The sequence below is a fragment of the Erinaceus europaeus genome, unplaced genomic scaffold (assembly GCF_950295315.1).
Source record: "Erinaceus europaeus unplaced genomic scaffold, mEriEur2.1 scaffold_293, whole genome shotgun sequence".
In the NCBI taxonomy this organism is placed as follows: Eukaryota; Metazoa; Chordata; class Mammalia; order Eulipotyphla; family Erinaceidae; genus Erinaceus; species Erinaceus europaeus.
This window is the reverse complement of record NW_026648177.1, coordinates 132,877-153,900: the sequence shown is the minus strand read 5'-3', so window position 1 is coordinate 153,900 and position 21,024 is coordinate 132,877. Positions and strand designations below refer to the sequence as shown.

The following is a 21,024-nucleotide window of genomic DNA, read 5'->3' as shown; positions in this document are numbered from 1 at the left end:
ACTCTCAAATGACCAAAAATTAATGTTAACTAGGAAAAATGCAGAGGTAGCAATTACTAGGAAGAGGGTCCCAGGACAGGCTGGGAGTAGGGATGAGAACATCTCCTGAGACGGAGAGAGTGCCAGACTAGGTGATCATTCCAGCCAGATAGGTTCTGTATATGCTGGGATGCTGTCTCTCTGTCTCTCAGTCCCTGCCTTTGCCTCTATCTCTGTCTCCATATATATAAAATCGGGCATGTCATGAAAAATATTTAAAAAGAGAAATATAACTCTGAACATGATCTAAAGAAATGCTTCCTGAAAAGTCCGATCAAAGTATTATTCTGAGTCTATATGAGAAATAGTCTCATTATTAGTAAGGTACACCAAAGTCATTAAAGGCAAATACCGGGGGCTGGGCCGTACACAGCGGGAGAAGCACACATGGCTCAAAGCACCAGGATGGGCATAAAGATCCCAGTTTGAGCCCCCACTTCCTTATGTGTGTGGGGGAGGTCGCTTCACTAGCAGTGAAGTAGGTCTGCAGGTGTCTGTCTTTCTCTCCCCCTCTCTGTCTTCCTGTCCTCTCTCAGTTTCTCTCTGTCCTGTCCAACAACAACAGGTATAGCAACAACAACAACAACAAGGGCAATGAAATGGTAAAAATAGCCTCCAGGAGCAGTGGATTCCTAGTGCTGCCACCAAGCCCAATGATAACTATGGAGGTAAAAAAAAAAAAAAAGACTGAAACTCATAGGGTATACATGACCTTCAGAGACAAGCACATACTCAGTGCATATAGAAAGGGAAAAGAGGAGACTTGGGTGGTAGTGCAGCTGATTATGCGCCCATGGCTCAAAGTGCAAGGATGGGGGTAATGATCCAGGTTGGAGTCCCTGGCTTCCCACCTGTAGGGGAGTTGCTTCACAAGCAGTGAAGCAGGTCTGTAGGTGTCTATGTTTCTCTCCCCTCTCTGTCTTCCCCTCCTCTCCTCATTTTTTTTTTTCCTCCATGGTTATTGCTGTGCTCAGTGCCTGTACCATGAATCCACCGCTCCTGGAGGCCATTTTTGCCCTTTTTGTTGCCCTAGTTGTTGCAGCCTCATTGCGGTTATTATTGCCATTGTTGACATTGCTTTGTTCTTGGATAGGACAGAGAGAAATGGAGAGAGGAGGGGAAGACAGAGAGAGGGGGAGAGAAGGATAGACACCTGCAGACCTACAACACCGCCTGTGAAGCGACTCCCCTGCAGGTGGGGGGCCGGGGGCTCGAACCAGGATACTTACGCCAGTCCCTACGCTTTGCGCCACGTGCGCTTAACCCACTGCGCCACCGCCTGACCCCCTCCTCTCCTCATTTCTGTCTGTCCTATCCAACAATGATGACATCAGTAACAACAACAACTACAACAGGGGATTTGGTTGGTAGTGCAGCAGGTTAAGCAGAAGTGCGCAAGCAGAAGGATCACCATGTGGATCCCGGCTTCAGTCCCCAGCTCCCCACCTGCAGGGGAGTCGCTTCACAGGCAGTGAAGCAGGTCTGCAGGTGTCTATCTTTCTCTCCCCCTCTCTGTCTTCCCCTCCTCTCTCCATTTCTCTCTGTCCCACCCAACAAAACAACAATAACTACAACAACAACAAAAAAAAGGCAACAAAAGCGAATAAATAGATATTAAAAAATTAAATCTTAACAACAATAAAACAAGGGCAACAAAAGGGAATAAATAAATAATTTTTTTAAAAAAGCGGGGAAAAAGGGAACTGAGCAGTAGCGCAGCCAGTTAAGCCAAGTGGGGCAAAAACGCAAGGCCTTCTGAAGGATCACAGTTCGAGCCCCCAGCTCCCTGCTTGAAGGGCAGTTGCTTCACAGGCAGTGAGGCAGATCTACAGTTGTCTTTCTCTCCCCATCTGTCTTCACCTCCTTTCTCAATTTTTCTCTGTCCTGTCTAACAAGGATGACATCAATACTAATAATTCCAACAACAATAAAAAAGGGCAACAAAAGAGAATATATAAAAAATAATAAAAAGAAAGGCGAAACAAACACTGAAATGCCCAGCAGCATATGGCTAGCAGGCATCTCTAGGTGATACTGACAGTCACTCCAGTGAAGATGTTGTAACTAGGGCGACACAGGGGCCTTGCTGCTGTCCTGCGGTCCACTGTGGGCTCCCCGGCCCCTAAGTACTGCACAGATGGGGGCCACTGAGCTGTGCCCAGAGCCAGCATGGATGGGCCCCACAGTATCACCAGGACCACATGTATCTGCATGAACTGGGACCGCTGCCAGGTGGCTTCTTTGCACCATGTATGCTTAACCTGTTGTGCTACCACCAGGCCCCGAAATTTGATTCCTTAATAAATCAAAGATACAGCAAGCACATTCAGTAATATTACCTTAATATCTTGGACTTCATATCCTACCCTGTGGTCAGTGACTCTCTTCTGGGTAAAATTGTAGGTCCGAATTCTTTCTGACTGGGCTCCTGTTCCAACCTGTGCAGAGATAGAAAGGAATTCACATTTTAACACAATCACTATCTTTACTACAATGGAAAAGGCACTTGTAAATTTTCTTCTAAGGATTTCTATTTCTGAAGGTCAGACACATACAATTGACAAGAGCAAGAGTAGAAGGAACTTAATTGTTTAAGACTCTTGTTATATCAGGTTTACTTATGGAGTAAGAGTGTTTCTTTTTCTTTTACCTCCTGCACTACAAATCCACTGCTCCTGGAGGCCATCCCCCCCCCCTCGCCCTTTGTTGTTCTTTTTGTTTATCATTGTTGCTGGATAGGACAGAGAAATTAAGGGTGGGGGGAGACAAGGAGTAGGAGAGAAATACAGACACCTGCAGACCTGCTTCACTGCTTGTGGAGTTACATCCCTGCAGGTGGGGAGCTCAAACCAGGATCCCAACCCCTAACCTTAAGCTTTGTGCCATGGGTGCTTAACCCGCTGCACTACCACCCAGCCCCCAAGAGTGCTTCTTCAGTAGTTCCAGTTCCAATCAAAGCCAAATTATGAGTGGTCTGGGAGAAGGAGGCAGAGTGGATAAAGTACAGGATTCTCAGGCATGAGGTCCCAAGTTCAATCCCCAGTGCCACATATACCAGAGTAACGTGCAGATTCTCCCTGCTCCTCTCTCTCTCATTAATGAATAAATAAGATCTTTAGAACAAAAGAAAAATATCTCTGAAGATGGGTAGGTTGCACCATGGAAGAAATTAGAGTTTCTAAATTGTAGGTCCTGAGTCCAATCCCAAGCACTGCATATGCTAGAGCGCTGCTTCTGTGCCCCTCTACCCCTTTCTGTAGTTCATGAAATTAAAAATAATTAAAAAGCTATATTTTACCCACATCAGTCCGTTCTCCGCAAATTTACTAATGTGTTAACTCAAACTTCTTTCTCAAGCTGTTTCTATTCAGGATTTGTATCATAACTCTCTAAAGAGAAAATTGGTTTAAAGGTCATTTTTATGAAATTTTTATGGAAATTAAGATACTTTCAAGTTTTAAAATAAAACATATTATTACATAGATTTATTACGACTCCCTGTGGGTTCAGAAATAAATAGCTCTGCCAAGACCATACTGCAAAGCGCAAGGACCAGCAGAAGGATCCTGGTTCTGGCCCCAAGCTCCCCACCTGCAGGAAAGGTACTTCACAAGCAGTGAAGCAGGTCTGCAGGTATCTGTCTTTCTCTCCCCCTCTGTCTTCCCCTCCTCTCTCCATTTCTATCTGTCCTATCCAACAACAACAACATCAATAACTACAACAATGTTAAACAAGGGCAACTAAAAAGGGAAAATAAATTAATTCATTTAAAAAACCATACTCTAATATTTTCTACTTATAGAGTCTAAGGTCAAGGGGCAAGAAAGGGTTTTTCCCCCACTACATTTTTCGATATTTCCTAGATTTTGAATTACATATGTATGTAGTTTTATTCAAATGTGTAAGTTCTACTAAAGTGTATGTATCATTTAAATAAGCAAAGTATGTATACTCTTGTTCTCTTCAGATTGTATAAATATTTTGCCTCTTAAGTAAGCAAAGTATCATAATATTTTAAATTATAAAAAAATAAAGGCTGCCACTGTCTGGGAGGTTGTGCAGTGGATTAAGCTTTGGAGTTCTTAGGTGTGAGGTCTCAAGTTTGGTCTCCGGCATCAGATGTGTCAGAGTGATGCTGTCTCCTTCTTCCTCTCCCCTATTTCTCTCATTAATAAATAAATCTTTAGAAACAAAAGTAAAATCTGAATGGTGTTGAAAGAGAATGTGGAAGCTCAAAATACCCAGATTTTTTAGTTATTTGCAATAAACCTTGTAGCATTTTAGGAAAAGTGGGTTGCATAACAGTAAGCATTATAGTAACTGTCACTAGTCACTTTGATTTAGATATCTTAGTTTTTCCTACTTTTGTCCTTTCCACTTTCCCTACCCTTGTTTTAGCCTGCAGTAGTGTAAGTGACAGTGCAAATGATATATTAATCCCTTGCCTGCGATGGTCTCAGATTGCAGAGGAGCATCAGTAGGTAGACTTGAAGCTAGGAATTCGGATTTCCCAACCATTACTTCTTAGCAAACCCCTTCTGGAACAGACACAGAGAGCCTAAACATTCAAGTTATTTCTTATTCTCAATGGAGTATATTTTCTATATGTCCTGAGATATTTTTACTTGGTCAAGAATAATGAAATAACATTTTTAATATAAAGTAACCTTTAAAAAGTCTTTTTTCTTTTTGTTTTGTAAGAGAGAAAGAAATAGAGATGGAAAGGGGAGATAGAGTGGAAAAAGAAAGTGAGACACATTAAGATAGTGTTTCACTGCTTGTGAAGCTACTGCCTGCAATTGGGGATCAAGGGCTTGAACACTGGTCCTCTCACACTATACATGTGCAATCACAAAATGACCTTTAAAAAAAGATGCATATATCGATGTATTTTAGTACAACAGTTTTATACTACATAATTCTACTATTGCCAACAGTTGTTTTCTCCTTTTAAATTTAAAATGAAAAAAATGGGGTCCGGGAGGTGATGTAACCAGTGGAGTGAACATGTTACAATTCACAAGGACTAAGGTTCAAGCCCAAGATACAACCAGCTGAGGAGAAGCTTCACAAGTGGTAAGGCAGCGCTGCAGGTGTCTCTCTGTGTCTCCCCCTCTACATCTTCTGTTCCCTCTCAATTTCTATCCAGGAAATAATAAATGAATAAAATATACAGGGGGCCAGCAGTGGTGCATCTGTTTAAGCCCAGAAATTTCAGTGCATAAGGAATCATGTTCAAGTCCCTGGTCCCCAGCTGCAGGGGGTAGGGGAAGCTTCACAAGTGGTAAAGCAAGGCTGCAGGTGTTTCTCTGTCTCTCTCCTTTTCTAACTCCTCCTCTCCTCCCAATTTGTCTGTCTCGGTCCAATAATAAATAAATATATTAATATATATAAAAGAAAATTGACTTTAAAAATTAAAAAAAATGAAATAGAAAAAGTGGGAGAAAGAGCATGTGAGAAACATCACAGTACCCTCCATCATGCCTGGTGCTCCCATGTTGTGTTAGGGCTCAACACCAAGTCTGCAAGCATGGTGATGTGATGTGCACTCTACTGGGGGAGCAAGCTCTGGACCCCTTCGTTTATTTATTTTTATGGATAGAGCACCACTCAGAACTTCTGTATGTTGGGGATCAAACTTGGGGCCTCCTGCCATGTGCAGTATGCAATTTACCAATAAGCTACCTCTCAGTTCAATGCTTACAATTTTGAGATAGAGACCTAAGCACAGATCTACTATCCACTGAACTTGGCTTGCTGTATCTGTGTTGCCGTTCAGTGGTGCCAGGAATCAAGCCCAGGGACTCCCATATGTAAGGCATGAGCAGAGTGACTCTTCGAACAGTTGTTAAGTGATTCTACTAAATAAATTTTATCTGCAGTGTCCTGAGAGGTGGTACAGTGAATAAGACATTGGACTCTAAAGCATGAAGTTCTCAGTTTAATCTCTGGCATTGCATATGTCACAGTGATGCTCTGGTTCTTCCCTTACTCCTTCTCATTAATAAATAAATCTTTTTTTTTTCCTTTCCATTTTGTTGCCCTTGTTGTTTTATAATTATTGTGGTTATTATTATTGTTGTTATTGCTGTCATTGTTTGTGGATAGGACAGACAGAAATCGAGAGAGGAAGGGAAGATAGAGAGAGGGAGAGAAAGATAAGACATCTGCAGACCTGCTTCAGCATTTATGAATCGACCCCCTGCAGGTGGGGAGCCAGGGGCTCAACCCAGGTTCCTTACACCAGTCCTTGTGATTTGCACCTCCTGCACTCAACCTCCTGCACTACCACCTGACCCCCACCTTTCTTTCTTTCTTTCTTTCATTTAAATGTATATATATATTACCTGCAGTCTTTTGGCATTTTGCTGTTGACACCTGTCTTTCTCTATAATCTTCTGGTAAAGCCTACCTCGAAGCACATGCAGAGCAATTTCTTTGTTTTTTATCTGGGAGCATTCTTGCTGGCATTCAACTACAAGCCCTGGAAAATTACCAAGACCAAAGACAGATGGGACTTCCCACAAGGCAAACTAAAACAGAACTAAGATGTTTAAGACAAGAAAACATGAATCAGGAAATTACTACAAAAGATTAAGAACATTTTAGATTTAACAGGCTTTAGAAATGATACCTAAGGGAGCCAGAAGGTAGCACAGTGGGCTAAGCCCACATGGCACAAAGAGCAAGGACCATTTAGGATCCTGGTTCAAGCCCCCTGCTCCCCACCTGCAGAGGAGTCGCTTCACAGGTAGTAAAGCAGGTCTGCAGGTGTCTCTCTGTCTCTCTATTCCTCTCTATCTCCCCCTTCTCTCTCAATTTCTCTCTGTCGCTATCCAATAACAAACAAAAAAAAGATACATAGATTGCTTCATGGAAAACTGGGAATTGTTATGCAAGTACATACATAACATAACTTTTTTATTCATAAAAGAGAATGAGAGCATCATTATGGTACGTGCAATGCCAGGAATCAAACTCAGGACCAGAAGGCGGCTCAGGGGGTAAAGCACATGCTTTACGTAGCATGTGGCTGGGGGTCTGATCCTCCACACTGCAAGTGCACACCACAGGCAGGCAATGGGAGGGACTCCATGCATAGAGGAGCTGTGCTTTGCATGTCTCCCTCTCTTAAAGGATACAGAATGGAGACTGGCAGGGAGGCTTCTCAGCTGTCCCATGCAGGTGCAAGGTTCTGGGTGTGATTGATCCCCAGGCACAATATTTGAGAAAAATTTTTAAAAAGTCTTTGTATTACTTAAAAGATGTACAGTTAAGAGAACAATATTACCATGATTTTTTTCAAAAAAGCCAATCTGCAGCCCTGGAGGCTGGCACAATGGTTGGAGTTTTGGACTCAAGCATGAGGTCCTGAATTCTACCACCAGCATCACATGTTACAGACTGATGCTACAGTGTTTTCTCTCTCTCTTTATCTCTCTCTCTCTCTCTCTTTCTCCTCCCTTTCTCCCTCACTAATTAATAAATCTTTTAAAAGAGCTCCAGCATAAGTAGAAACAGGGTTCAGACAGACCTAGGATCCCACACATGCAAACCAGTCCTCTTACCACTGAACCACCTCCCAGCTTGCATTAACTGGCTCTTTAAAAGATTTTAATTATTTATATGTGTACATATATTTTATAAACTTTTTTTGAAAAATATGGTACACTTCATGAATTTGTGTGTAATCCTTGAGCAGGGGCCATGCTAATCTTATCTGTATCATGCCAATTTCAGTATATGTACTACCAAAGCTAGGACTATATTATAATCTTATTTAAAAAGTGTTAAGATATGGAGACAGTTGGAGTCGGGTGGTGGCACAGCGGGTTAAGCGCACATGGCGCAAAGCTCAAGGACCGGAGGAAAGATCGCGGTTCGTGGTTAGAGCTCCTGGCTCCCCACCTGCAGGGGAGTCCCTTTAAAGGTGGTGAAGCAGGTCTGCAGGTGTCTGTCTTTCTCTCCCCCTCTGTCTTCCCCTCCTCTCTCCATTTCTCTCTGTCCTATCCAACAACAATGACATTAATAACCACAACAATGTTAAGCAAGAAGGGAAACCAAAAGGAAAAACAAATAAAAATTTAAAAAGAGTGGATAAGAATAGAAAAGAAAAAAAAAAAGAAAGGGAGACAATGAGACTTTGGTGACAACAACAAAAAAAATAAAATAACCTATTTATACTCTAGAATTGCAAAATGGCTAGGGCAGTGGATCTGTAGGCATTAAGTCCTGAATTCAATCCCCAGCATTGCATGTGCCATAGTCATGCTCTGCTTCTCTTTTTGGTATTAGTAAGTAACAATTTTTTTCTTTTTTTTAATTTCCTTTTTTTTTAAAACCACAGTTCCTGTCCGGTTCCTACCCAGCTCCAAGATTGGCTCCTGCCTGGCTCTGCCCAGCTCCTATTGCAGCTCCCACCTGCCAGTGCCCTGGCCGCCCTGTTGTGCGCAGGCGGACTGCAGTCCCCCCCAGGACTGTCCTCGCAGACACAAGAGCCCCAGGCGCCCCCCGCCCACCCCCCATGGCACAAGGAGCCCAGCCAGGCCCAGGCCTCCTGAAATGGGTAGGGGGTGGGGGGGGCGCTGGGAGTGGCCTCCCTGGACCAGCAGTTTGCAAAGTGCCAGACCCTCAGCCCAGACCCAATCCACAGCCTGGCAAACGGCTCAACAGGGGTTCCAGCCAGCCAGCATGGGGCACAGTTCTGAAATGCATGTCTCTTCCGAGAGAGACAGAGGCAGAGAAATCACTCCAGTTCTAGAAGTGTGAGGAGACCCCCCCAACCTGGACCCACACCCCGCGCCCAGGCCTTCACCTTAGTCTGGGAGCCTGGCACGCCATGTTGCCCCAGGCCAAACTCCAGGTTCAGGATTCCAAACAGCCTTCCCCCGAGGACCTCGTCGTGGGCCACACTGAGGAAGGACAGCGGGCACATTTCGGATGGGCGGGTGCGCGGAAAGTTCTCTGGGCCTGGCCACTCCCGAAGCCAAGGCAGGCTGGTGGGTTCCACCGGGGTCCCCTCCTGCCCAGGCCTTTGGGGTGGGCGGGAGGCAGTGCGCCTGGCCTCGAGCTGCCTGGGCGGGTCCTCACCCTCAGGGCGCTCGGAGCCCCAAGCATGGACATGCTGGGCGAGGCCCTGGGACCCCAGGACCCCTCTCCTGGCTGGAAGGAAAGGGAAGGCCGGCTGCCCAGACTCTCCGGTGGGGTCCCTGTGCTTGCGCTCCTGGAAGCCGAAAACAGCGGGATCTGGGGCACGCAGCCACCCTTCCAGGGTGTCCCTGTCCGGGGTGTGGGGTCTGGGGGCTCGCGCACACCTCCCCCGGGTGCGCCCCTGCCGGGGGTGCGCATGGCCCTTATCCGGGGACCGCCCTGCTCAAGGCCGCTGGGTCCTGGGGGTTGGGGGGGGGGGCGCAGCCACCTCTTCGGGCTGTGCCTGGCCCGGGGTATGGTGTCTGTCCAGTGGCGCTGGCGCCTCTGTGGCTGTACCCCGACTTCGCCCCTCCCCCCAACCAGCACCTTCCTGGGCGGGCGCGACACCAGAGCCTTCCAGGACGGGTGGCACCTGGCACCTGGCACTGGGGGCCACTTACTTGGAATTGGAGGAATGGCAGTAGATGGCCCGAGCACGATGGACATGGCCGCTGCTGTCCAGCACAGCACCGTCGTGACTCCGCAGCAGTACTTCCACGCCGGGAGCCTCTGCACAGTCGTGGCCTGGCGCTCAAGTCGCGGACCCGGGCACCAGCGCTGGGACCTATGGGTGCAACGCAACTCAACGCAATGCGGCGTGGGGGTGACGTTAGGCGATGCAATGCTGCGTGGGGCTGACGTGACGTGTCGCAACGCAATGCGCGTGGGTGTGACGGGACGCGACGCCCCACGCGACGGGGCCTCAGGGCGCGGGCCGCAGGGCTCCATGGCGCTGCGCTGGACGCAGCTGGGACAAAGAGAAGAAGAGAAGAAGGGAAGACAGGGGGAGAGAAAGATAGACACCTGCAGACCTGCTTCACCTACTGTGAGGCCAGGCCCCTGCAGATGGGGAGCTGGGGTCTCGAACCAGGATCCTTAGGCTGTGCGACCTGCGCTAAACCCGCTGCGCTACCTCCGAACTCCCTTTTTTTTAAATGTTTTATTTATAAAAAGGAAACATTGAGTAAACCATAGGATAAGAGGGGTACAACTTCCAACAACGACGACAACAATAATAACTACAACAATAAATCAACAAGGACAACAAAAGGGAATAAATAAATAAAATATTTTTTAAAAAAAGAGGGGTACAACTCCACACAATTCCCACCACCAGAACTCTGTATCCCATCCCCTCCCCTGATAGCTTTATTGTTTTTTAACCCTGGGAGTATGGACCCAAGGTCATTGTGGGATGCAGAAGACGGAAGGTCTGGCTTCTGCAATTGCTTCCCCGCTGAACATGGGCGGTGACTGGTTGATCCATACTCCCAGCCTGTCTCTCCCTTGTCCTAGTGGGCAAGGGCTCTGGGGAAGCAGAGCCCCAGGACACATTGGTGGTGTTGTCTGTCCAGGGAAGTCTGGTCAGCATTATGCTAGCATCTGGAACCTGGTGGTTGAAAAGAGTTAACATACAAAGCCGAACAAATTGTTGACCAATCATGGACCTAAGCTGGAATAGTACAGATAAAGTGTTGAGGGATTCTTAAGAAATTCTTTAATAATTTTAAAATAGGCACAGGTGGTGGTGATCTCAGTTGAGCATGCGCATAACCATGACTAAGAACCCAGGTTCAAGGCCCCAGTGCCTACCTGCTAGGGGGTGGGGTTAAGCTTGACAAGCAAGCAGAGCTGTAGGTGTTTCTCTCTCTCCATTATCTCCCTTCCTTGTATGAATTGCCTTGTTCTATCAAATCAAAATTTAATTGTAAATACAAATTCCTTAAAAATAATCTAAGCAAAGTCAGGAGGTAGCACAGTGGGTTAAGTACACCGGCTCTCAAACTGCAGAGGGTTTGCTTCACAGGCAGTGAAGCAGGTCTGCAGGTGTCTATCTTTCTCTCCCCCTCTCTGTTTTCTCCTCCTCTCTCCATTTCTCTCTGTCCTATCCAACTACAAGGACATCAATAAGAACAATAATAACTACAACAATAAAATAACAAGGGCAACAAAAGGGAAAATAAATATTTTAAAAATTAAAAAATATTTTTATTATCTTTATTTATTGGATAGTAACAGCAGAAATCAAAAGGGAAAGGGGAAGTAAAGAGGGAGAAGAGAGAGAGAGAGAGACCTGCAGCACTGCTTCACCATTCACAAAGCTTTTCCTCTACAGGTGTGGTGGGGACTCAAATCCAAAATAAATTTTAAGAATCTAACTCAACTCCTTTTGTGTTGATGGTGTTAGGGTTTAGAGACAGACTTAAGTTTGAATAAAATCTAGAGACAGGATGTAAAGTTCAAAATCTCAGAGCCAGAAAAAGAAATAGGGCTTTGCCCAGACCCATCCCTGCTACCTGCATGATGAGACTGGCTGAAAGAAGAACAAAGCAGTAGTAATATAATATACCTTTGGAATATATATCCCTTGGAATATAATATCCCTTTGGAATATATATCCCTTTGGAATATAACATTTTTAAAATAGGCTTACTAGCTATCTTCAAAACAGAGACCCCAAATCTTCATCTGTAATATTCCAGCCTTTAGGTTCATGATTGGTCAACAATTTGTTTGGCTTTATATGTCAACTCTTTTTTTAGCCACCAGGTTTCAGATGCTACCAAGATGCCTACTGGACTTCCCTGGACAGAAGACTCCACCAATGTGTCCTGGAGCCCCACTTCCCCAGAGCTCTGCCCCACTAGGGAAAGAGAAAGACAGACTGAGAGTATGGATCCACCTGTAAACAACCATGTTCAGCATGGAAGCAGTTACAGAAGCCAGACCTTCTACCTCTGCACACCATAATGTCCCTGAGTCCATACTCCCAGAGAGTTAAAGAATAGGAAAGCCATTGGGAGGGGATGGGATACTGAGTTCTGGTGGTGGGAATTATACCCCTCTTATCCTATGGCCTTGTCAATGTTTCCATTTTATAAATAAACCTTTAAAAAAGAATAGCATATATAGAGAGTTGTATGCAAAAAAAATCAGTGGAAACTTCTTTAAAAGCAAAAAAATGGGGGCAGGTGGTGGTGCACCTGGTTAAGTGCATACATCATAGTGCACAAGGACCTGGGTTCAAGCCCCTGGCCCCCTACCTGCAGGGGGAAAACTCACAAGTGGTGAAATATAGCTACAGGTGTCTCTATCTATTTCCCTTTCTATATGCTCCTCCCTTATCAATTTCTCTGTTTATGTCTAATCAATCAGTCAATCCAGACATAGATAATTAAAAAAAAAGAGGCATCACATGCAGAGAAACTCCCCTCTCCCTCTAAGCTGAGGGGAGTCATTTGCAGAGTTTCTTTTGCCCTAAACAAAGTGCGCTGGGTGAAGATTTTGCCTCTTATTTTGTATTTCCTCTCACCTATAAAGGAATGCAAATGGGAGGGTGGGGTAGGTGGGGGTTCACTGGGTTTAGTGCACATAGTATAAAAGCACAAAGACCCATGCAAGGATCTTGGTTGGAGGCCCTGGCTCCTCACCTGCAGAAGGACACTTCACAAGCAGAGAAACAGGTCTCTATCCCTCTCTATATACCCCATCCCCTCTCAGTTTCTGTCTGTCTTAGCCAAAATAAATAAATAAATGAATCAATAAATATATGGCTGCCAGCACCAGTGGATTCATAGTGCTGGCCCTGAAACCTGGTGATAAGCCCAAAAGCAAAAAAAAAAAAAAAAGAAAGAAAGGAAAAATAAACAAAGAAAGAATAGCCAAGAGAAAAAAGGGGGGAGTCAGGCACTGGTATACTTGGTTAAACACACAACAATGGAGAGGGACCTGGATTCAAGCCCCTGATCCTCACTGCAGGAGGAAAGCTTCAAAAGTGACTAAGCAGGGCTGCAAGTGTCTCTGTCTCTCCCTCCCTCTCTCTCCCCCTTCCATCACATCTCACGTTCTGGCTGTCTCTACCAATAAATAAAGATAGTTTAAAAAGAAAAGAAAATTAAAGAAAGGAAAAAGTTAAGCTACTAAAAACAGGCTTTCCAGAAGCAGTTTATTTCCACTCATGTGCTCTGTAACAGGGGACCTCAAAAAAGAGCTTTCTTACTTCAAATGCCAATTTGATGTAGACTTCTGTCATGTAAATTAATTTTTCTATTATTATCTTTATTTAATGGATAGAAACAGCCATAAATTCAGAGGGAAGGTAGGTGATAGGGAAAGAGACAGAGACACCTGCAACATGGCTTCACCACTCAAAAAGTTTTCCCCTTGCAGATGGGGGCCAGGGGCTTGAACTTGGATCCTTGTGCACTGTAACATGTGTGCTCAACCAGGTGTACCACAATAAGGACCCCAGGACTATTTAAAATAGTATCTTGCCAAAAAGCAGTTAGCAGTCACACTCCAAGGAGACTGTTTTAGCATCAGGAAACACTTGTAAACACCCCACACATACACACACACACACATGCACAGACAGGCTCCAGGGGGCAGAGGAAGCCAGTCTGACCTGGGAGTGAAGTGGGCAGGGCATACATGTGGCCCTGGATCCTTCCACCTCAGTGGGCCCCCTCCCCTCCTCTTTCAACCTTCTCAGTTCAGATGACAGATTTACAAGCAAGATAAAGGGACCAAGCCAAGAAGGAAAGGAAGATAATAGAATATTAACAAGGGTTGGGCTGTAGCGCAGTGGGTTAAGCACAGGTGGTGCAAAGCACAAGGATCAGCCTAAGGATACCGGCTAGAGCCCCCAAATTTGATTCCTTAATAAACCAGGCCCCCAAATTCCTTAATAAACCAGGCCCCCAAATTTGATTCCTTAATAAACCAGGCCCCAAAATTTGATTCCTTAATAAATCAAAGATACAGTAAGCACATTCAGTAATATTACCTTAATATCATGGACTTCATATCCTACCCTGTGGTCAGTGACACTATTCTGGGTGAAATTGTAGGTCTGGATTCTTTCTGACTGGGTTCTTGTTCCAACCTGTGCAGAGATAGAAAGGAATTCACATTTTAATATAATTACTATCTTTACTACAATGGAAAAGGCACCGCAAATTCTTTTCTAAGGATTTCTATTTCTGAATGTCAGGCACATACAATTGACAAAGAGCAAGAGTGGAAGGAATTTAATTGTTTAAGACTCTTGTTATCTCAGGTTTACTTATGGAGTAAGAGTGTTTCTTTTTCTTTTTTTTTTTCTTCCTGCACTACAAATCCACTGCTCCTGCAGGCCATCACCCCCCCCCCCCGCCTTTTGTTGTTCTTTTTGTTTATCATTGTTGCTGGATAGGACAGAGAAATTTAGGGTGGGGGGGAGACAATGAGTGGGAGAGAAAGACAGACACCTGAAGACCTGCTTCACCACTTGTGAAGTGACATCCCTGCAGGTCGGGAGCTCAAAATGGGATCCCAACCCCTATCCTTGAGCTTTGTGCCATGTGCGCTTAGCCAGCTAGCTGCACTACCACCCAGCCCCCAAAAGTGCTTCTTCAGTAGTTCCAATTCCAATCAAAGCCAAATTATGAGTGGTCTGGGAGAAGGAGGCAGAGTGGATAAAGTACAGGATTCTCAGGCATGAGGTCCCAAGTTCAATCCCCAGTGCCACATATACCAGAGTAACGTGCTGATCCTCCCTGCTCCTCTCTCTCTCATTAATGAATAAATAAGATCTTTAGGACAAAACAAAACTATCTCTGAAGATGGGTAGGTTGCACCATGGAAGAAATTAGAGCTTCTAAATTTTAGGTCCTGAGTCCAATCCCAATCACTGCATATGCTAGAGTGCTGCTTCTGTGCCCCTCAACCCCCTTCTGTAATTCATGAAATTCAAATAATTTAAAAACTCTATTTTACCCTCATCAGTCCGTTCTCCAGAAAGTTTACTAATGTGTTAACTCAAATTTCTTCCTCAAGCTATTTCTATTCAGGATTTGTATCATAACTGTCTAAAGAGAAAATTGGTTTAAAGGTCATTTTTATGAATTTTTTTATGGAAATTAAGATACTTTCAAGTTTTAAAATAAAACATATTATTACAAAATTTTATTACAACTCCTTGTGGGTTCAGAAATAAATAGCTCTGCCAAAACCATACTGCAAAGTGCAAGGACCAGCAGAAGGAACCTGGTTCTGGCCCCAGCTCCCCACCTGCATGAAAGTCACTTCACAAGCAGTGAAGCAGGTCTTCAGGTATCTGTCTTTCTCTCCCCCTCTGTCTTCCCCTGCTATTTCCGTTTCTCTCTGTCCTATCCAACAACAACAACATCAATAACTACAACAATGTTAAACAAGGGCAACTAAAAAGGAAAAATAAATTAATTCATTTAAAAACACCGTAATATTTTCTGAGAGAATCTAAGGTCGAGGGTCAGGAAAGGGTTTTTCCCCCACTTCATTTTTCTCTATTTCCTAGATTTTGAATTACATATGTATGTAGTTTTATTCAAATGTATAAGTTCTACTAAATTGTATGTATCATTTAAATAAGCAAAGTATACTCTTGTTCTCTTCAGATTGTATAAATCTTTTGCCTCTTAAGTAAGCAAAGTAGCATAATATTTTAAATTATAAAAAAATAAAGGCTGCCACTGTCTGGGAGGTTGTGCAGTGGATAAAGCTTTGGGGTTCTTATGTGTGAGGTCTCAAGATTGATCTCTGGCATCAGATGTGTCAGAGTGATGCTGCGGTTCTCCTTCTTCCTCTCCCCTAATTCTCTCACTAATAAATAAATCTTTAAAAACTAAAGTAAAACCTGAATGTGGTTGAAAGAGAATTTTGGGGTTGGAAGCGCAAAATAGCCATGTTTTTGAGTTATTTGCAGTAAACCTTGTAGCATTTTTGGAAAAGTGGGCTGCATAACAGTAAGCATTATAATAACTGTCACAAGTCACTTTGATTTAGATATCTTAGTTTTCCCTACTTTTGGCCGTTCCACTTTCCCTACCCTTATTTTAGCCTGCAGTAGTGTAACTGACAGCGCAAATAATATATTTATCCCTTGCCTGCGATGGTCTCAGATTGTAGAGGAGCATCAGTAGGTAGACTTGAAGCTAGGAATTCACATTTCCAAACCACTACTTCTTAGCAAACCCCTTCTGGCACAGACACAGAGAGCCTAAACATTCAAGTTATTTCTGATCCTCCACACTCTAAGTGCACACCACAGGCAGGCAATGGGCGGGACTCAGTGCATAGAGGAGCAGTGCTTTGCATGTCTCTTAAAGGATACAGAATGGAGACTGGCAAGGAGGCTTCTCAGTTGTCCCATGCAGGTGCAAGGTTCTGGGTGGGATTGATTCCCAGGCACAATATTTGAGAAAAAATTTTAAAATGACTTTGTATTGCTTAAAAGATTAACAGTTAAGAGAACAATATTACCATGATTTTGTTCAAAAAAGCCAATCTGCAGCCCTGGAGGCTGGTACAGTGGTTGGAGTTTTGGACTCAAGCATGAGGTCCTGAATTCTACCTCCAGCATCACATGTTCCAGACTGATGCTATAGTGTTTTTCCTCTCTCTCTCTCTCTCCTCCCTTTTTCCCTCACTGATTAATCTTTTAAAAGAGCTTCAGCATATGTAGAACCAGAGTTCAGACAGACCTGGGATCCCACACATATAAATCTAGATCTCTTGCCACTGAACCACCTCCCAGGTTACATTAACTTGCTCTTAAAAAGATTATAATTATTTATATGTGTGTACATATATTTTATAATCTTTTTTTGAAAAAATATGGTATGCCTCATGAATCTGTGTGTAATCCTTGAGCAGGGGCCATGCTAATCTTCTCTGTTATCATGCCAGTTTTAGTATATGTACTACCGAAGCTAGGACTATATTATAATCTTATTTAAAAAGTGTTAAGAGATGGAGACAGTTGGAGTCAGGCAGTGGCACAGTGGGTTAAGCGCACATGGCGCAAAGCTCATGGACCAGAGGAAAGATCGCGGTTCTAGCCCCTGGCTCCCCACCTGCCCGGGAGTCCCTTCACAGGTGGTGAAGCAGGTCTGCAGGTGTCTGTCTTTTTCTCCCCCTTCTGTCTTCCCCTCTTCTCTCCATTTCTCTCTGTCCTATCCAACAACAACATTAATCACCACACAATGTTAAGCAACAAGGGCAACAAAAAGGAAAAATAAATAAAAATAAAAAAGAGTGGAAAAGAATAGACAAGAAAAAAAAAAGAAAGGGAGACAATGAGACCTTGGTGACAACAACAACAACAAAAATAAAATAACCTATTTATACTTTAGAATTGCAGAATGGCTAGGGCAATGGCTCTGTACGAATTAAGTCCTGAATTCAATCCCCAGATTTGCATGTGCCATAGTCATGCTCTGCTTCTCTTTTTTTTGTATTAATAAGTAACATTTTTCCTTTTTTTAATTTCCTTTTAAAAAAAAAAAAAAAAAAAACCACGGTTCCTGCCCGGTTCCTACCAGCTCCAAGATCAGCTCTTGCCTGGCTCTGTGGGGCTCCTAGTGCAGCTCCCACCTGCCAGCATCCTGGCTGCCCCATTGTGTGAGTAGGAAGACTGCAGTCTCCCAAGGACTGTCCCCACAGACACAAGAACCCCAGGCGACCCCTGCCCACCCCCCACCACACATGGAGCCCTGCCAATCCCAGGCCACCTGCATGAGGGGGGTTGGGGGTGGGTGTTGGCAGTGCCCTCCAGGACCAGCAGGTTGCAAAGTGCCAGACCCTCAGCCCAGACCCAGTCCACAGCTCGGGCCCAGGGCTCAACAAGGGTTGGAGGCAGCTGGCCTGGGGCACCCCTCTGAAATGCATGTCTCTTCCGAGAGAGACAGAGACAGAGAAAACACTCCAGTTCTAGAAGTGTGAGGAGAGCCCCAACCTGGACCTGCACCCTGTGCCCAGCCTCCTTCACCCTAGTCTGGGAGCTTGGCTCCCCATGTTGCCCCAGACCAAACTCGAAGTTCAGGATTCCTAACAGTCATTCCCCGAGGACCTCATAGTGGGCCACAGAGAGAGCAAGGACAATGGGCGCACATTTCGGGTGGGCGGGCGTGGGGAAAGTTCTCTAGGACTGGTCACTCCCGAAGCCAGGTCGGTGGGTTCAGGGGTCCCCTCCTGCCCAGGCGATTGGGGTGGGCAGGAGGCGCACTGCCCGGACTCCAGCTGAGCTGGCGGGTCCTCACCCTCAGGGCGCTTGGAGCCACCAGCACTGACACACTAGGTGAGGCCCAGGGACCAAGGACCCCTCTCCCAGCAGGAAGGAAAAGGAAGGCCCACCTCACAGACTCTCCTGCAGGGTCCCTGCACTCATGGAAGCTGAAAGCAGCTCAATCTGAGGGCACGCAGGCACCCTTCCAGGGTGTCCCTGCCAGGGGTGCGTGGTCTGGGGGCTCGTGGACACCTCCCCTGGGTTCCCCCCTGCCAGGGATGCGCATGGCCTTGATCCAGGGGAGCGCCCCGCTCAAGGCCACTGGGTCCTGCAGGTTTCTGGGTGCGTGCAGCCACCTCTAAGGGGTGCGCCTGGCCCGGGGTACTGGTTCCTTGGGCGCTGGCCCCTCTGCGGCTGTACCCTGACTTTGCCCCTCCCCCCACCCAGCACCTTCCCAGGCAGGCACAAAACCCAACCTTCAAGGGCACAGGAACCAGGGGCCACTTACTCGGAATTGGAGGAATCTCACTAGATGGGCTCCAGCACTATGGACCTGGCTGCTGGCTGCTGTCTGGCATAGCACCTTGGGGAGTCCCCAGCAGTACTTCCACATGGGGGACCTCCGCACAGTTCTGGCTGGGAGCTCAAGGCACAGGGCCCAGGCCCCAGCGCTGGAGCCTATGGGTGCGACCCAATTACCAAATAATGTGATGGTAACATTAACTATTGATTGTCTTTTTGAACCCTAAGACAGCAGGAACCTCACATCTCCACTATAGAGCCTCTACTTCCCCCAGTCCTGGAACCCTTGGATAGGACCCACTTTCCCGTATGCCTCTCCCAATCCATATCAAATAATGTTGCATCTGCCGATCACATCCTAATCAACACAACGATTGCCACCTCAACATGCTTCACTTCAGACTGTGTCCAGAGACTTCATGTGTGGATTGACAACCCTTCAGCTTCATTACTCGGGTGAGACCTTTCCTTTCATAGTATACTCTAATTCCATCTCAGGTGGTTCACTTTCTAACAAAGTCCCAAAACCTAGATATACACCAGATTCTGTGAGAGAGAGCATATGTTGACACGTATCCATAAACTACTGCAAAAATATATACCTGAAAGCAGAAGTACACTAGAGTTTGCAGTGAGTATCCCCCTAACACTTCCTCTCCACTATTCCAAGCTTTGGGTCCATGATTGCTTAACAATTTGTTTAGCTTTGTATGTTAACTCTCTTTTCAGTCACCAGGTTCCAGATGTCATCATCATGTCAGCCAGGCTTCCCTGGACTGAAGACCCCACCAATATGTCCTGAAACTCCGCTTCCCCAGAGACCCACCCTACTAGGGAAAGAGAGAGGCAGACTGGGAATATAGACTGACCAGTCAATGCCCATGTTCAGTGGGGAAGCAATTACAGAAGCCAGACTTTCTACCTTCTGCAACCCACAATGACCCTGGGTCCATGCTCCCAGAGGGATAGAGAATGGGAAAGCTATCAGGGGAGGGGCTGGGATATGGAGATTGGGTGGTGGGAATTGTGTGGAGTTGTACCTCTCCTACCCTATGGTTTTGTTAATTAATCCTTTCTTAAATAAAAAGGGAAAAAAAAGTGAAAGACTTGTATACTGAAAATTATGAGTCACTACTCAAGGAAATTGCAAAAGACACAAAGAAGTGGAAAGATATTCCATGCTCATGGGTTGAAAGAATTAACACCATTAAAATGAATATACTACCCACAGCCATATACAATCTTAATGCTATTCCTATCAAGATCCCAAACACATTTTTAGGAGAATAGAACAAATGCTACAAATGTTTATCTGGAGCCAGAAAAGACCTAGAATTGCCAAAACAATCTTGAGAAGAAAGAACAGAACCGGAGGCATCACACTCCCTGATCTCAAATTGTATTATAGGGCCCTTGTCATAAAAACTGCTAGGTACTGGAACATGAATAGACACACTGACCGGTGTCTCAATAGAATTGAGAGGCCAGAAGTAAGCCCCCACACCTATGGACAATTAATCTTTGACAAAGGTGCCCAGACTATTAAATGGGGAAAGCAAAGTCTCTTCAACAAATGGTGTTGGAAAAAATGGGTTGAAACATGCAGAAGAATGAAACTGAATCACTATATTTCACCAAATACAAAAGCGAATTCCAAGTGGATCAAGGACTTGGATGTTAGACCAGAAACTATCACATACTTAGAGGAAAATATTGGCAGAACCCCTTTCTACATAAATTTTAAAGACACCTTCAATGAAATGAATCCAATTAAAAAGAAGACTAAGTCAAGTATAAACTTATGGGACTACATCAAATTAAAAAGCTTCTGCACAGCTAAAGAAACTACTACCCAAACCAAGAGACCCCTGACAGAATGGGAGAAGATCTTTACATGCCATACCTCAGACAAGAGGCTAATAACCAAAATATGTAAAGAACTTGCAAATCTCAACAAGAAAAAAATAACCCCTTCCAAAAATGGGGGGAGGACATGGACAGATTATTCACCACAGAAGAGATCCAAAAGGTCTAGAAACACATGGAAAAAAATGTTCCAAGTCTCTGACTGTCAGAGAAATGCAAGTAAAGACAACAATGAGATACCACTTCACTCCTCTAAGAATGTCATACATCTGAAAAGGCAACAGCAGCAAATGCTGGAGAGACTGTGGGGTCAAAGGAACCCTCCTACACTGCTGGTGGGAATGTCAATTGGTCCAGCTATGGAGAACAGTCTGGAGAACTCT

General features: G+C 45.0%; 2 non-coding genes across 2 annotated transcripts; both read right to left on the bottom strand.

The window, feature by feature from the left end:
• Positions 1-7,696: 7,696 nt before the first annotated feature.
• On the bottom strand, positions 7,697-7,803 carry LOC132536657 (U6 spliceosomal RNA). The gene has a single exon (XR_009548144.1). It is a non-coding gene; the product is annotated as a U6 spliceosomal RNA (small nuclear RNA).
• A 9,054-nt stretch (positions 7,804-16,857) lies between these two features.
• LOC132536658 (U6 spliceosomal RNA) lies at positions 16,858-16,965 on the bottom strand. Its single transcript, XR_009548145.1, has one exon. It is a non-coding gene; the product is annotated as a U6 spliceosomal RNA (small nuclear RNA).
• Between the last annotated feature and the right edge of the window lie 4,059 nt (positions 16,966-21,024).